At 36.1% G+C, this 18,022-nt stretch overlaps 1 non-coding gene across 1 annotated transcript; it reads left to right on the forward strand.

Annotated features, from left to right (window-relative positions):
- Positions 1 to 10,667: 10,667 nt before the first annotated feature.
- Positions 10,668 to 10,774, forward strand: LOC128292171 (small nucleolar RNA R71). The gene has a single exon (XR_008282156.1). It is a non-coding gene; the product is annotated as a small nucleolar RNA R71 (small nucleolar RNA).
- The last annotated feature ends 7,248 nt before the right edge of the window (positions 10,775 to 18,022 follow it).

An 18,022-nucleotide genomic window follows, 5' to 3' on the forward strand; every position in this document is an offset into this window, starting at 1 on the left:
TTTAAAATAAAGTCAACCCCTTTTTCAAAAAAATGGTTTTGACAGCTTGGCGACTCTACTGGGAAAATAAAAGAGTCAAGTCGTAAATTGATTAATTTCTATCTTTTCGTTGAAAATTGAAAAATTCATTTTAAAATACGATCCTTTCATTGCATTTCATTCGTTATTTCTTTTTTTTTTGTTGTAATATGTGCTTTATTGGTTCGATCTTTAGGTGTTTTCGCATATTGCATTGTATTACCGTTCGATCTACCTTTTTAAGTGGGAGTGAGAAACTAGTTCTTCGTGAGGTTTTCACCTCCGCATAGAATAGCGAATCGCTTCCGGGACACATCTGTACCTATGTCTTCATGAGATTTTCATCTCCGTAAAGCCATAGGGAAATGTATTCCCTTGAACCGAACTCGGTCTATATAAGCCTATAATGGGTGAGGATTGAGGAATCTGCTGGTTCAGGTACTGCTTCTTTAGAACCAAACCACATATAACGAGCCTTAAGAGCTCACCCTAGGTAGAACCACTCCAACCCTAATGGTCACACAAATAGGTGCCCTGCCTGTCATTTGTGTTTTGTGTACTGACGTGTTTCTTTTGTTTTGTTTTTTATTGCATTCCATCATCATAGAAAAGAGGTGTTGATTCAAGTTTAGTTGCTAAATAGAGAGCTTGTCATGGAAAATGGATTTCTTGATAAAGTGGAATATAATACGGCCGTCCGAATATAGTCCGAGTAAACACAACGAGAGAAGGCTGATAGTCTGTGGAGGAATATACGACTATAATTCACTGTCTGAGGATTCAAGCCGAAAAAGATTATTCAGGATTAAAGAAGCTAACGAGCATCGGGTCACGGCCCAGATCAAGCAAAAAGGAAATAATCTTTTGGACAATTTGTAAGATTTGACTTTAACATCCGAATAAGAAGAAAAAGATCGATGTCTTCACTTGAAGTACGAGGGAAAGGCCGCATATGTAATCCGTCTTATGTAAAGAAATCTATTTTCTAGAAAAGTTGTTCTAATAGAATTGAATTCAGAATCAATGCCTCTCTTTCTTTTTGTATCCATCCCATGCATCTACATTGCATCATATGTATTAGATTTTCACAAAATGACCCTAATTAAAAAACCATTTTAGTAATCTGTAAACCAACAAAAATCTACCAAGTATGCATCTTTACGATACACGAAGAAAAACTAAAACGATGGGTAAAAGATTGGAAAGATTGGAATAGATGTAGAAGGAGATGCAAGAACAGATGCAAGCGCAAATGCAAGAGCAATTGGCTAAAATCCAATAAGATATGAGGGGCCAAATTCTGGAATCACAAAGGAACATGATGAACCAGCTAACACAACTGCTGACTGGTGGGCTAGACAAAGGAAAGGGTCCTATAGTCAATGCTGGGGATAACAATGAAGATCCTCTCTAACCCCTAGTTTTACCCTGAAAAATGCTCAGACACAACCCGAGGTGTGTACACGAAGGCCATCCGTTACAATCAAGCCCCAACAATTTCAGGCCGGTGCCTCGATGCCAATCAACTATCAAATAGGCTCAGGCTCTAATCTTAAGGATAACCCAACTAATCTCATAGTCCCTAATCTGGATGACATGGTAGAAGCCAAAAGAGCGAGAGTGAAGCTCCCGAAACTATTGGAAGACCGATGCAAGTCATTAGAAAGTGATGGAAAGTGCTGATTATCACTGTGGAATCGATGATAAGGATTTGAGCTTGGTTCCAGACCTGGTGCATCCCCCCAAGTTTAAAACTCCTGAGTTCGAGAAGTATAATGAAACTAACTGGCCCGAGGCTCATATTACCATGTTTTGTAGACGAATGACTGGGTACGTCAATAGTGATAAGCTATTAATTCACTGCTTCCAGGACAATCTGGTTGGGGCAGCATCCAAATGGAACAACCAATTGAGTTGTACCAAGATCAACTCATGAAAGGACCTAGATCAAGCCTTCATGAAACAGTATAGTCATGTGACAGACGTGGCCCCTGACAGAATCACCTTGCAAAATATGGAGAGAAAAAAAAACGAAAGCTTTGGGCAGTATACCCAAAGGTGAAGGGAAGTTGCCACACAAGTCCAACCACCATTTATTAATCACATGCTGGGAAGTACAACCAAAAGTTTCTTAGACATAGTAATGCTCGGTGAAATGATAGAAAATGCGATAAGGTGCGAAAAAATAGAAGCGGAGGAAAGCACCAAGAGATTAGCTCCAAGGAAGAGGGAAAATGAGGTGAACAACACGAGCACGTACAGCAAAGGTCATTCCAAGTCACTCACTATAAACCAACCGAAGACGGTAACTGCCAACCATCAGGGTAACCGAAGACAAGAATTAAATACGAGAACGAATACAGAAAGGCTACAGTTCACACTTATACCCATGACGTATGGAAAGTTGTATCAAAACCTATTTGATGCACACATGGTGTCCCCTTTCTACCTAGAACAGATGCAACCTCCTTTTCCCAAATGGTACGACGTAAATGCTCAGTGCCAATACCATGCTGGAATCATTGGGCATTCAATCGAAAATTGCACTGCGTTCAAAAAGCTAATTAAAAGATTTATTAAAATGGGGATTGTGAAGTTTGACGACCCATCCGTGCCCAATGTAGCAGGAGTTCCCAATGAAGAGTTGCATGAAATCCAAGAATGCATCGAGTTTGAGGCCTTGGTGCAGGACATTATGGACAATAAAGAAATCAAATTTTATAAAGACATCGAATGCCCAGTGGGAATGTTGGAGAATCTAAACATTAACGACTTATCCAAAAAAGGAACCGTGGAATACAATTTAAGGAGCATTTGCCCTTACGTACTTGGGGGTGTTTTGAACAATAGGATTGTGGAAGAGATCCTTGTATTTCTTAAAGCCAATTTAGAGTAATATTCAAAATACGCTTGTTACTTTAAGCCTAGAAGCAATAAGAATCCTTTTGTGAAATAGGCTTATGTCCAAAATCTTTATTCAATAAAATGCATCTTTGCTATCATTTTGAGCAAATATTCTTTTATTCTGTACAGACAATTATGCTTAAATTCTTTTGTTCTTTAGACTTACTTTCAAATATTGTTTTATTCTTCATTCATGATCATACCATACAAATAATTATTCATTCTTTAGAATATTCCTTCGTACATGCAACAGGTCTCCAGATATCAATAACATGAGTGACACTGTTACTAACCCAGAATCTCCTTTTAAGCAAGATATGTGTCTGGAGGATCTCAGGACTTTGAAGATGACAGAGATTGTAACCTATCTCCTGATTTGTTAAGGATGGTAGAACAAGATGAAAACAGATCCTACTTTACAAAGGGTCAACGGACATCGCGAGCCTAAGAGAAGAGAAAGAAGTGAAGATCGGAGCCTATATCACCACAGAGACAAAACGAGACGTCATTGAGTTATTTCAAGAATTCAAAGGCGTTTTGGCATGATCGTATGAAGATACGCTTGGGCTACTAAGACGTGTGGATGCTGTTAAGGCTAAGAAAATATTAAAAGAAGTCCATAAGGGTGTTAGAAGAACACATGCTAATGGTTTTATAATAGCCAGGCAAATCATGAGGTTCGGGTACTACTGGTCCACCATGGAAGGGGATCGTATCAGTTATATCGTAAATGCCAAATTTATGGAGACAAGATTTATGTGCCTCCTTCATTTCTTTATACACTTTCGTTATGTGGAGCATGGATGTTATTGGGCTGATCTCGTCAAAAGCTTCTAGCAGACATCATTATCTTTGTGGCCGTTGATTACTTCGCTAAGTGGGTGAAAATCGCTTCACATGCCAATGTTACAAAGTCGATAGTTATCAAAGTCTAAAAAAAAAAAAGAGATCATGTGTCAACAAGAAATGTCAAAAAAGGTCATATCTAACAATGCACAACAGCACAACATCAAAAGTTTGCAGTTTGTTCAAGAACAAACGCCATATTACCCCAAAATGAATGATACAGCAAAAAAAAGATCGTGGGGAAAATGACCAAGACTTGTAAATATTGGCATGAGAAGTCACCATTTACCTTCTATGCTTATCAAATGTCGGCCAAGACCTTCGCCGGGCCAATACCTTTCTAATTGGTTTATGGAATGGAAGCGATTTTGCCCATTAAAGTCGAGATTCCTTCTCTCCAAGCTTCCATTTAGTCAAGAATTGGATGAAAAAGAATGAGTCCAGTTTCAATATGGTCAAGTGAACCTGATTGAAGAGTTTGAAAGTATCCATCATGGTCAAATATATCAAACATTAATGATGCGAGTTTAAGGTAAGAAGGCTTGCCCTAGAGAATTCCATGAGAAAGACTTAGTTTTGAAAAGGATTCTTTATATACAAAAGGACTTCAAAGGAAAGTGGATGTCGAATGAGGAAAGACCTTATGTGGTAAAGAAGGCCTTCTCTATAAAAGCGTTAATTGTAATCGAGATGCATGGCAATAACCTGCCCAGTCCGGTGAATTTAGATTCAGTCACATTTAGTATTTCCAAAAAAAACTCACACACAAGAAAAACACAAAAAAAATAAAAAAGAAAAGAAAAAGGAAAAGCCAAGGTGAAAACCCACAAATGGCGCTTTGAGACCAAAGGCGTTTTGAATTGAAAACCCGAAAAGGGCAATTCAAATAAAAATGGGGCATGCAGTAGTCTTGTGATCACGTGATTTCTTGATAGGTTTTAAATATTTATAATTAATCATTCTTGAAACTAACTATTATCGCGATGTAGGCAAGTGTACCTATCGAACAGTAGTAAAGTTTTAGCAAGACCGGATTGTCGAACCCAAAGGAACTAAAAGTACTAGTAATGACTGTCTTTTTATTATCTAGCCTAGGAATAAAGAGGTTTTTTTTAATTAACTAATTATCTAAAGTAAGAACTCACAGAGAATAGAATTGGGGAATTGCTTTTGGGAAAATCGATTGAATTAAGACAATACCTAATGAAAAATCCACCTAGACTGTACTTGTTATTCTGGCTCCGAATCGGACGATTTGTTCATTTAACTTGTTCCGTAGAGATCCCTAAGTTATGATATTATCCCTATTTAAGACTAATAACGTCTAATCCCTATATTGAATAATTGAGACCTTTCTCTAATTAACACCCTAGGGTTGCATTAACTCGATCTATGGATCCACTTATTAGATTTCACCCTAATCCGGAAAAATCTTGTCACCCTATGTCTAGGCGCGTAATCAACTCCGCTTAATTATGACAAATGTACTCTTAGACAGGGTCTATTCCTCCTCTGAATAAGAGCTTATCTTAAATCAGTATCCTGGGATATTAAAACAAGAATTAAGAACACATAATTAAGAAAAAGTTAAATATTTATCATACAATTCAGAAAATAATAACAAGATTCGTCTTAGGTTTCATTCCCCTTAGGTATTCAGGGGATTTAGTTCATAACTAAATAAGAAAACATCTTAGAATAATAAAGAATACAAAACATAAAGAAAACCCAAAACTCCTGAAGGGGAAATTAAGGAGAGATCTTCAGTCTTGATGACGAATCCGACTTCTAAGATGGATCAATCGGCTTCCTTGGAGTAATTCCTTACTCCCTATTCTGTGTGTCACTTTTCTTCCTCCTCTAGGGTGTATTTATAGGCTTTGGAATGCCTAAGAGCCCTCAAAATTAGCCTTTTCCGATTGGACTCAATTTGGGCTCGACAGGGACAAGCCCGTGTGCGATTACTTCAAGCCGTGCTCGAGCTTGCCAAATTGACACGGCCGTGTGGTCTACCCGTGGAGGAGGTCCAGGTCATGTTGATTTCGTACTTTGACCCATTTTCTCCGTTTTTGGCCCGTTTCTCGTTCCTTTCGCTCTCCTATGCTCTCCTAAGTATAAAACATGAAATTAAAGCATTAGGAGCATCGAATTCACCAATTCTAATGGGAAATCATCCATAAAATGCGTTAAACATGGGGTAAAAATATGTATAAATTATGGTTTATCAAATACCCCCACTTAAGCATTTGCTTGTCCTCAAGCAAAATTCTCAACTCATAATCAAAATAAATTCTTCTCAATTTATAATTTCTATCGATAATATCTCAAAATAATTCATAGCTAATCATACATTGAGAATTCAACTAAAAGAATATAAAAGTTTCAAACATTCCAAGTTGAGTATTTAATCATGCAAACATAGGTGTCTCCCCTCATCTAAGTAATTACCTTTGATTCAGAATATCATAGAGTTTCACATCCTCACTAAAGATTCACTCAAATCACTCGAGGTGTTTTAAGGACAATAAATGAAGTACTGAATAGTCAATAATGAAAAGTCATTACCATAGGCTTGCATGAAAATCAAATCTCCACCACTGATAAATTGGGATGAAACATCAATAAAAAGGTCTTTAGAGGGTTGTAATGAGGCTTCGTTAGGGGGTGTGGTCACACACTGAAAGAAAGGGTTAGAATCAAGATTGAATTGAAAAATTGCCTAACTAGAAAAAGAGTTAATCATCACTTGCGTACAACAGAGTTTTTTCTCAGAATATGGAATTACTAATGTATATACATAGTTTTTTTTTTCAAAACAAGTTAAAAAAAAATAGACTAACTATTAAGAACAAGACATAGCTAAGCAAATTCTTGAACTCAAATCTCGACAAAAATAGGGATTAATTTAGGGGATTTCAACAATAATATTTTAAGGGTTAATATTAAGGGTGATACAAGAAATGGCTTGTTAGGCTCAATGGGGTTTACTAGGGGTTAATCGTGGAGGTAGGCTTTTCATGGCATGAGTGGGTTATTCCTAAGTGCCTTAATCATTTTGACATATCAAATCAAATGGTGTGGTCTTGACATGCATAATCAAGCAAGTTCTAGAATAACAGTTCGATATTGACGCACTCAAAGAAATAATAAAAGTGAGCATGAAAGAATTAATAGATGCTCAAAAGGCTCAAAAATCTCACAAAAATTATGGCTTTTTTATGTTTAAAACTTCTGAATTCCAACTCAAAGTAATACCTAAACTTTGGGGAAACAACCTAAGATTTTAAATTCTTAAAAATCAACTTATCATGCTTGATTCTTTAATTTCTTGAGGTTTAAACAATCAATGCATAAATGCTTATGTTTTAATTCAAGATATATCAATCATCGTCATAAATCAATCAAAATTTATCCTAAATACGATATGAGAGTTTTCCAAGAGAACAAGGTAGTCATTCAAGGATTTTTCTGATAATGAAATAAATATCCCCCCATACTTAAGATGTACATTGCCCTCAATGTACAAAGATAGATATTAGAATAAAAATAAAATAGGGAGAGAAGTGAAACTTCCTGTATTGAAAATGTATGAAATTCCTAGATTAGCGAGAATTAGTTGCTGGAAATACAACTGGAGGACAAACATGATTCTGAAGGACAAAAGGGTAATTGGGGGAATAATTTCATAGTAATCACAAAGATAAGCCATTTTAAAAACAAAATAATCTTCAAAAATAAATAAAATAAAATCGATGATCTAAATTTTTTTTTAAGTGGCATGGCCTGTTCACACGCCCATGTTGTTTCGGCAGTTTCGACCATGGCCATGTCGCACAACCGTGGCATTTTATCGTACCCCGTGTTGGGGAAATCTTTTACCCTGTTTTCGCACAGCTGTCTCGCATGGCCGTGTTTCCGTCTGTGTTGGTCACACGGCCTTAAGCACGACCGTGTGATAGGCTGTATGAATTTGGGAACCTGTGCGTCGAAGACTCTATTAGTGACCTAGATGTTTAAAAATTCAAATTTAAATAATTTAAAACAGTTAGTACTCGGGTTGCCTCCCGAGAAGTGCTTATTTATAGTCTAAGCTCGTCTTACCTCTCCGTTGAATGATCATGGTGGTTTGAGGAGTTTATACTCCTCATTCCTACTATTAATCTCATCAAAATAAGGTTTTAAATGGGTATTGTTTACCTTAAAAGTGCCGAACTTGGGATGACTCACCTCGACCGTACCGAATGGAAAAATGCTGAGTACCATAAGAGGGATTTCTTCATTCGATGTGGTAGAAACAATGAGGGATCTGTGGCATCTAATAAGACTCTATCTCCAACCTTAAGTTGATTTGGAAAGGGATTGAGCTTTTAACTTATCTCCCACAATTTATGGTGATTTTCCAAAGTCACGTTACTGCTGCTGTCCCAAGCAGATTTATTACCAAATCACTCTTTTACACACCTAACTTGCATGCATGTTATTTAAACATGTATATCACTAGTCAATCATCACATATCTATGATTTTACTTAAGTATAATCTCCAATTCACCGTTTTAAAGCACAACATGTTAGCCGATTTTTCCCTTAGCATCTAAGGCACATGCATGCTCATTTGTTTGGCTCAACTTCACCTATCTCCCATTTTTCATCAAAAGAACATGAAACAACAACCAAAAACCAAAATATGCTTCATGAGTTAGGGTAAAATCAAGAAGAACCCATGAACATCAAAATAGAAGCAAAGTACCAAGAACTTACCTTCAATTTTTCCTCCTCCTAGTGACCGAATATTCAAGGGTTTCCTCCCCTATTTGCTCTCTCTCAAATTCGGCTATGAAGAACAAAAAATGAACAAAAACCTTCCTTTACTTCCTTTTGTTATACTTATCAGTCAACATTTTATGACACATAAATGATATACTAATATTTGTGCCATACTCATGCCATAATTCCAATAAAAAAAATGCCCATAATGCTTATCATGCCCATCATGGAACATTTTCCTAACCCATTATCAATTTTTAACAATTTGTACCATAAATTATTAATATCAAGTGCACATATTGTCTACCACCAACATGATGACTAGCCACTACATGTAAAATGGGAGGTTTGACATGCAAATCCTCCTATTTTGCACTCCTATTTATTTGGCCACTACAAATTAGCCTATAGCATTTTCAAACATTTTCACATAGGTCCAAATTCATAATTTCACTCCCTTTTTCTTATGGAACAAAAATTAACTAAAATTATCGGGTTCTATCTTAAGCTTGGGCCTTCGAGAGGCCCACAAACATAATTAAACCTATGCCAACATTCACAGAATTCCTGAAAATTGGGGCATTACATAGGTTGTACCATTTGTCAGTTTTAGTAGAATTGGTTAAACGATCACCATCAATTTCCGATGTGTTGCCAGAATTACGAGCTTGAAGAGTGATTGTTTTGTCTCCCACATGGAGTGTGAGTTCACCTATGCCAACATCAATAATCGTTTTAGCAATTGCTAAAAAGGGCCTTCCTAGAATTAAAGGAGTGTTGCTATCCTCCTCTATGTTTAGAATAATGAAGTCAATGGGAAATATAAACTTATTAATTTTAACTAGCACATCTTCAATAATACCCCTAGGAAATCTTATAGTTTTATCTGCTAATTGAATGCTCATCCTAGTCTGTTTGGGTTTCCCGAGACCCAATTGTTTGAACATTTTGTAAGGCATGACGTTAATACTAGCCCCCAAATCAGCTAATGCATTATTAACATCTAAACTACCAATTAAGTAAGGAATTGTAAAACTCCCCGGATTCTTAACTTTGTTGGGTAGTTTATTCTGGAGAATAGCTGAGCAAACTGCGTTGAGCTCCACATGCAATGCCTCGTCCATCTTCCGCTTATTTGCTAAAAGATCCTTTAAAATTTTATTGCATTTGGCATCTGTGATAGAGCTTCAATAAACGGTAACTTAATATGTAATTTTTTTATGAGTTTAAGGAATTTACCAAATTGTTCATCTGAGCGATCTCTCCTTGTCGTGTTTAGGTATGGCACACGAGGTTTATATTCGACATTCACTGAATTGTTTTTATTGTGATCTACCTCACCTTGACCTTTGCTTACCACAGTTTCTTGCCTTGGTTCTGGCTCAGGCTCAACAAATCCGTCTTCATCTTGAACATTAATTGCGTTAAGCTATTCCCTTGGGTTAGGTTCAGTATTACTGGTCGTTCGGAGATTAGTTTAGAAAGCTAGCCTATCTGAGTTTCGAGCCCTTGGACTGACGCTTGTTGATTTTTAAGTGTCGTTTTGGTGTTCAGAAAACAGGTTTCTAACACCGATATAAACTTTGAGAGCATCTAATCAAGGTTCGGTTTCTTTTCCTATTGATAGGGTGGCGGTTGGTAGCCCGGAGGTGGTCGCTGACTTCCTTGGCCTCCCAATGAGAAATTTGGGTGGTTCCTCCAACCTGCATTATAAGTGTTACTATATGGATTGTTTTGAGGTCGAGAATTATTACCCATGTAATTTGATTGCTCGTTATCCATGTTGTGGCCATAAGGTTGGTATTCCGAATGGCTTGTTCCACCTCTACTTGCTTCGCATTGCATTTCTGGGTGAACCTGTAAAGAACTAAGAAAACCATCAATTTTCTTATTCAAGAGTTCTACCTGATTAGAAAGCATGGTGACCGAATCGACGTTATAAACATCGGCTGTTTTCGTTGGCTTTTTCCTCATGACTTGCCACTGATAGTTATTCAATGACATCTCCTCTATGAACTCATAAGCATCTTCAAGTGTTTTATTATTGATGGTTCCGGCAACAGCTGCGTCAATCATTTGCCAAGTCGAAGGATTTAAGCCATTATGGAATGTTTGAACCTGAAGCCAAAGCAGTAACCCATGGTGAGGGCACCTTCACAAAAGGTCTTTGTATCTCTCCCATGCATCGTAGAGTGTTTCTCAATCCATCTGCACAAAAGAAGAGATATCATTACTTAATTTAGCCGTTTTAACCGGTGGAAAATATTTTAGTAGAAATATTTTGGTCAATTGTTCCCAAGTAGTAATTGACCCTCATGGTAACGAGTTCAACCACTGTTTAACTTTGTTCCTCAATAAGAAAAGGATAATCGAAGACGAATGGCATAGTCAGAAATGCCATTAATTTTAAATGTATCGCATAGTTCCAAAAAGTTTGCTAAGTGAGCGTCGGGATCTTCATCCTGCAAACCATCAAACTGAACAAACTATTGTATCATTTGACTTGTGTTAGGTTTGAGTTCAAAAGTATTTGCAGCTACAGCAGGTCTAACAATGCTTGATTCAGTTCCTGTTAAAGAAGGTTTAGCATAATCATACATAGTACGTGGAGTAGGATTTTAATTAGCCACAATTGTAGGAGGTAGCTGATTGTCTTGGTTTTTAGTCATCTCTTCGATTAGGGTTGAGTATCGTCTTCTTGCTCGTTCTCTGTGCATCTTAGGCTTCGCCTTATTTCTCTTTGGTTTCTGCGAACTGTGCGATCGATTTCTTCAACAAGTAATGGTCCTGACGGGTTTCTTCTAGTCATAAACTATAAAAACCTGCCAGAAGAAGGAAAAAGGAAATTAGTAAATTAGAATCAAATTTAAAATAAAATTAGATTGCAAGAAAAATAAATGGCTAAAGTAATAAAAATTGAGTGTTCCTAATATTTTAGTTCCCAGGCAACGGCGCCAAAAACTTGATCGCATGATTTCATGATAGGTTTTAAATATTTATAATAATCGTTCTTGAAACCAACTATTATCGTGATGTAGGCAAGGGTACCTATCGAACAGTAGTATAGTTTTAGCAAGACCAAATTGTCGAACCCAAAAAAACTAAAAATACTAGTAATGACTGCCTTTTTATTATCTAGCCTAAGAATAAAGAGGTTTTGTTTTAATTAACTAATTATCTAAAATAAGAATTCATAGAGAATAGAATTGGGGAATTGCTTTTGGGAAAATTGATTGAATTAAGACAATATCTAAGGAAAAATCCACCTAGACTGTACTTGTTATTCTGGCTCCGAATCGGACGATTTGTTCATTTAACTTGTTCCGTAGAGATCCCTAAGTTATGTTATTATCCCTATTTAAGACTAATAACGTCTAATCCCTATATTGAATAATTGAGACCTTTCTCTAATTAACACCCTAGGGTTACATTAACTCGATTAATGGATCCTCTTATTAGGTTTCACCCTAATCCGGAAAAATCTTGTCACCCTATGTCTAGGCGCGCAATTAACTCTGCTTAATTATGGCAAATGTACTCTTAGATAGGGTCTATTCCTCCTCTGAATAAGAGCTTATCTTGAATCAGTATCTTCGGATTTCAAATTAAGAATTAATAACACATAATTAAGAACAAGTTAAATATTTATCATACAATTCAGAAAATACTAACAAGATTCGTATTAGGTTTCATTCCCCTTAGGTATTAAGGGGATTTAGTTCTTAAATAAATAAGAAAACATCTTAGAATAATAAAGAATACAAAACATAAAGAAAACCCAAAACTCCTGAAGGGGAAATTAAGGAGAGATCTTCAGTCTTGATGATGAATCTGGCTTTTGAGATGGATTAATCGGCTTCCTTGGAGTAATTCCTTACTCCCTATTCTGTGTGTCACTTTTCTTCCTCCTCTAGGGTGTATTTATAGGCTTTGGAATGCCTAAGAGCCCTCAAAATTCTCCTTTTTCCGAATTGGACTCAACTTGGGCTTGGCAGGGACACGCCCGTGTGACACGCCCCTTTGCGATTACTTCAGGCCATGCTTGAGCCTGCCAAATTGACACGGCCGTGTTGATTTCGTACTTTGGCCCATTTTCTCCGTTTTTGGCCCGTTTCTCATTCCTTTCGCTCTTCTATGCTCTCCTAAGTATAAAACATAAAATTAAAGCATTAGGAGCATCGAATTCACCAATTCTAATAGGAAACCATCCATAAAATGCGTTAAACATGGGGTAAAAATATGTATAAATTACGGTTTATTACTCTAGGTGTTCCGAATCTCGAGAAGAGTTTCTTAAGGAAACGTACTACCACTCTAGCATCATTAGTAGGTAGAGCTTGGGCTTCCTCTCATTTGGACATATAATCAATTGCTACTAGGATGTATTTATTCCCATATGAACTGGGGAATGGGCCCATGAAATCGATACCCCAAACGTCAAATATTTCACATGAAAGCATATAATTTTGAGGCATTTCATCATGTTTAGATATGTTACCTATCCGTTGGCATTTGTCACATGAAGTAACGTACCTGTTAGTGTATTTGAATAACGAGGGCCAGTAAAAACCTGATTCAAGTATTTTATGTGCGGTCTTAGTTCCACTATAGTGTCCTTCAGTTGGCCCTGAGTGGCAATGTTCCAGTATTTTTTATGTTTCGAATCTTGTAACGCATCTTCTAATGACTTGATCTGCACATCTGCGAAGGGGTCGTCCCAAAAGTAGTTTTTCAGATTATTAAAGAATCGCCTCTTTTGCTGGTGTGTTAACCCTTTTGGGATAATGTTAGCGGCTAAAAAATTTGCGATGTCTGTAAACAAAGGTACCTTAGAGCCAGATATAGCGAAAAATTGTTCTTCAGGAAACAAATCATTTTATTTCAACTTCATCTAGTTCCTTGGTATTGGAATTCTCAAGCCTGGACAGATGATCAGCCGCAAGATTTTTAGCTCCTTTCTTATCCTAAATTTCCAAGTCAAAGTCCTGATATAGGAGAATCCATCGAATGAGTGGAGGTTTTGCATCAGTTTTAGTTAAAAGGTAGCGAAGGGCGGAATGGTCAGTGTAAACAACGACTTTAGACAATATGAGATATGATCGAAATTTATCGAATGCAAAAACCATAGCTAGCAATTCTTTTTTTGTAGTAGTATAATTCTCTTGTGCAGCTGTCAAAGTTTTGCTAGCATAATAGATAGGTTGAAAATGCTTGTCTCTTCGCTGTCCCAATACTACACCTACTGCAAAGTGTAACGGCCTAATTTTCAGTGGTGTCGGAAATGGTGATTTGAGATCACTAAATTCGACAAATAAGATTGAACAAGATAGTAATTTAATATTTATGAGTCAAGTAAGAATTTAGAAGAATTTGTGAAATGGTGAAATTAGTGAATTAAAAGAATTTATTAGGTCAAACGGGTCAAAAATGAGGTATCGAGACCTCAAAGTTGAAAATCGAGCTATAAATATTTTTATAAATATTTATGGAGTGTCATTGAGTTAGTATTAAAGTTTAGTTAGAAAATTTTAACGCTTGGATGGCTAATTAATTGAAAAGGATTAAATTGAAAATAGCACAAAATTTGTTAAATTGTGAGTAAATAGCTTAAGTATTTAAAAATATGGATTTAAAGAGCAATTAGACCCAAAGGTTAATGGCTGGACGGTTTGGGTATGAAATAAGCAAGAAAACAATGTGAACAAGGGCAAAATTGGAAATAGATAAAAGTTAATAGTTAAATAATGATGTAATTGAAAAATCTAGACATTTTCTTCATAATTTCTCAGCCAAAACGCCATAGAAGGTCTGGAGAAAGCTGGTTTTCATATTTTTACATCATGTGAGTCTAATTCTTGCTTTTCTTGATAATTTTATGTTTTTATGACTTTTACAATTAGGTCCACTTGTAGAATTCATTAGTTTTTGATTTTATGGGTGAAATTGGAAGTTACCCTGGATGGATAAGGAATTTTATGATGAATTATTATGAAATTTAAGTTCTAATTTCATATTAAGGTGGTTTTATTAAGTGATTTTGATAGGAAATGATATTTAGGACCTAATTGTGAAAAAGTTGTGAATTGAAGGTTGCTGTTGAAATTCAGAATATAAAAGGTTTTGAAATAGTTTATAATGATAAAATAAAGTGTTAATTGAGAAAAATTAGTTCAATTGATGGGTGAATTGAGTAGGGACTAAATTGTGAAAACTGTAAATTTTGGGGTAAAAGTGCAATTTTGAAATTTGAACAGCATAAATTGTGAAGTGAAATAAAATCAAATAAATGCTAATGAGTAGAAATATTTTATATTATAGATCAAGAATCCAAAGAAGAACGAGGAAAAGAAAAAGTTGCGAATAGTCCCAAAATTTCAATATCTTCTACAAATTAGCGGGTAAGTTCATATGGTTGAAATTAGATGTTTATTTGTGAATGATTGAAGTATATAATGTGTTATTATATACGAATTTGTTGTGGGATTGTGTAGATTTTGTTAATGAAAGAATAAATGTGGAAATGCAAATTAGGAAAAACGCAGGATTGAGTACGTTCAGATCGTGACGTGTGATGAATTGATTGGATAAGACCATGGTTGTTCCATGGCAAAGTGTGAAACGAGGTATGGTATCATCCATCTTGAGTTGTGAAATGTAGGTATGGTATTATCCATCTTGAGTGTGAAATGTAGGTATGGTATTATCAAATCCATACCTTGAGTTAAGAAATGTAGGTATGGCATTTCCCATACCGAGTTAAAAATGTAGGTATGGTATTTCAATGAGGAAAACCATACTGAGTTGTGAATCGTGGCATTGAGCAACGACGTACTCAATTTCGTAAGCCGTTTCCTAATTTGATTATAAGAAATAAAGAGAAGTGATCCAAATGGAAGAGATTGAGTAGTTGTTCTTGTTGAGCTCAACTATGTGAATTATTATAACAATGGTTGTGAATCGCAGAAACTTTAGTAAATGTTTTGGTATTGTTTGGAAATATTATGTTTGGTAAGCATTACTTTTAACCTATGAACTTACTAAGCTTCAATAAGCTTACTTGTGTGTGTTTAATATTTTTATGTAGATTGACTTGAAGTGAAGTGGGTAGATCGGATCAACACAACAAAGCACACTATCCGGATCAATTCCGGTAGCTTTTGTTTTATGTTTGAAGATTTATATGGCATGTATAGAGTTTGAATGAATTGAAGTAAAGATGTTATAAACTAGTTAACAATATTTGTACTAAAATAGTTTTCGGTAAGTAGCAGTAGTTTGACTTTGAAAAATCACTAAAAATAGTAGAAATGGAATTAAATAATGAATAAATTATGGAATCGAATCTCGATGAGTCTATTCTCATATGGAAGAAGCAAAACAGGTATATGAGCTATATTTTATGAGATGTTTAAATTTTTGTGAAACAGGGCCAGAGCAATTTCTGGATCCCCTGTTCTGACTTTGGAAATTCACCATAAATTTTACAAAGATAATTAGAAGTCATAGTTTATATGTACAGATTCCTTATTGAGTCTAGTTTTATTAGAGATAAACGGCATAGTCATTGAAGCTCTGTACAGAGAGATATCTGATTCGTAATACACAAAGGTCAGAGTAGTCAAACCCTGAAACAGGGGAGATTTTAAATAATAAACTGTACTAATTGGCTTGACCAAAAATTCTAGAAAAAAATTGGTAAGTAGATATATGAGTATAAATTCATATAAAATTTACGGATTTGGATTTCGAGTTTTATAACTCGAGATATGAATTATTTAGCAACTATGACACAGTTGGACAGCTTGTCTGGAAAGTGTGATATAAATTCTTTGAATTTGTTTAAGTGCTCAAATAAGTTTAGTAATGCCTCGTGCTCGACTCCGGCGACGGTCTCGGGTAAAGGGGCGTTACATTTATTGGTATCGAGCCTGGTTTAGTCGATTCTCGAACGAATTTGATGTGTAAAGTGTTTAAAATACATGCCATATAAATCGTGATAGTGTGATGTGAATGATCCGATCTAATTACTAATTTTGTTATAGATTGTAAAGATGTCGATAGACCCGATGGTGCTAGTCGGAAGAGGAAGTTAATAGTAGAATACAGACTTCGAAAGCAGGAACAAGTGGTAATGTCCCGATTTCTTTGATGAGAGAGGAAGAACTTAAAAATATGATTTACGGATTAATGAATCGGTGGTATCATGAAACAATACAAGGAAGAAGTCAGCACAACAACCTCCTCCTCCCCTCTGTACCACCGATTACAACCCGGTTGCTCCTCCTTTAATAGATGAATCTAGCAAAAGAACACCAATTGAAAAACTCGAAAGTTTGGAGTGAAGAATTTCGAGGGAGATCGGACGATGATCCGGTAAAGCGAGTATTGGTTAAAGAGTTTGGAGAGAGTTTTAAGCAGATGATGTGTTCTCCAGAGGACTATTTGGGATGTGCGCTTTGCTATTGAAAGAAGAAGCGTATAATTGGTGGGAAACCATTGAGGCAATGGTACTGCAGATAAACTTACAGGAATTCTTCCAAAACGAATTTAAGAAGAAGTATGTGGGAAAGAGATATTTAGATAAGAAGAGAGAATTTCTTGATCTTCGACAAGGGAATAAAACAAGTGGCGAATATGAAAGAGAATTTGTGTATCTCAAGAGATATGCTCGGGATGTTAAAAAACGAGAGGAAGAAATGTGCATTAGATTTGAAGAAGGGCTTAATGATGAAATCGAATGATGATTGGAGGTACAGAGATTCGGAATTTGTGATTTCATCGATCGAGCTCAAAAGATGGAAGAAGTGTATAACAGAAAGATGCAAAGAGAAAGAAGAGGTAAAGAGGTATACAAAGAAGTTTCTCTAGACCAACTTCGACTTTTTCGCCAAAAGTTCGAAATGATTCGTCGACTGTTATAATCCCGAACGATCGAATAATAGTAAAACGACTCAACAAGATGTCGGAGTAACTAAGAAACCAGCAGCTAGTGTTAGTAGTGTGCAAAATATTCGAGACTTAGATGTAAAATTGTGGTAGATTTCATATTGGTGAGTGTTGGGGAAGAGCGGAGCTTGCTATAAATGTGGTGGAACTGATCATTTTATTCGGACTGTCCTCAATTATTAAAGAAGATAGAGAACAAGGGAGAAGCAAGCAAATACTCCTCGTAAAGGTAAACGTTCAGTCAAAGTAGTGCTCTTGGGACTGTTCATTCGGGAACGAGATCTGCACCCGATCGAGACAAGAGTACCTGACGTACATATGCTATCCGGCAAGGGAAGAAGCTTCGCTCCGGATGTGATAGTGGTAATTTCTATCTTTTGATGATTCTGTATGCTTTAATTGATCCCGGATCTACACATTCATATATTTGCACCGCATTAGTGTCGAAAAGAAAATGACTATTGAGTCCATCGACCTTGAATTGCAAGTCACTAATCCACTAGGGCAAAGTGTGTTGGTTAATTTAATATGTCGGAATTGTCC

This window comes from Gossypium arboreum, chromosome 4 (genome assembly GCF_025698485.1).
Source record: "Gossypium arboreum isolate Shixiya-1 chromosome 4, ASM2569848v2, whole genome shotgun sequence".
NCBI lineage: Eukaryota > Viridiplantae > Streptophyta > Magnoliopsida > Malvales > Malvaceae > Gossypium > Gossypium arboreum.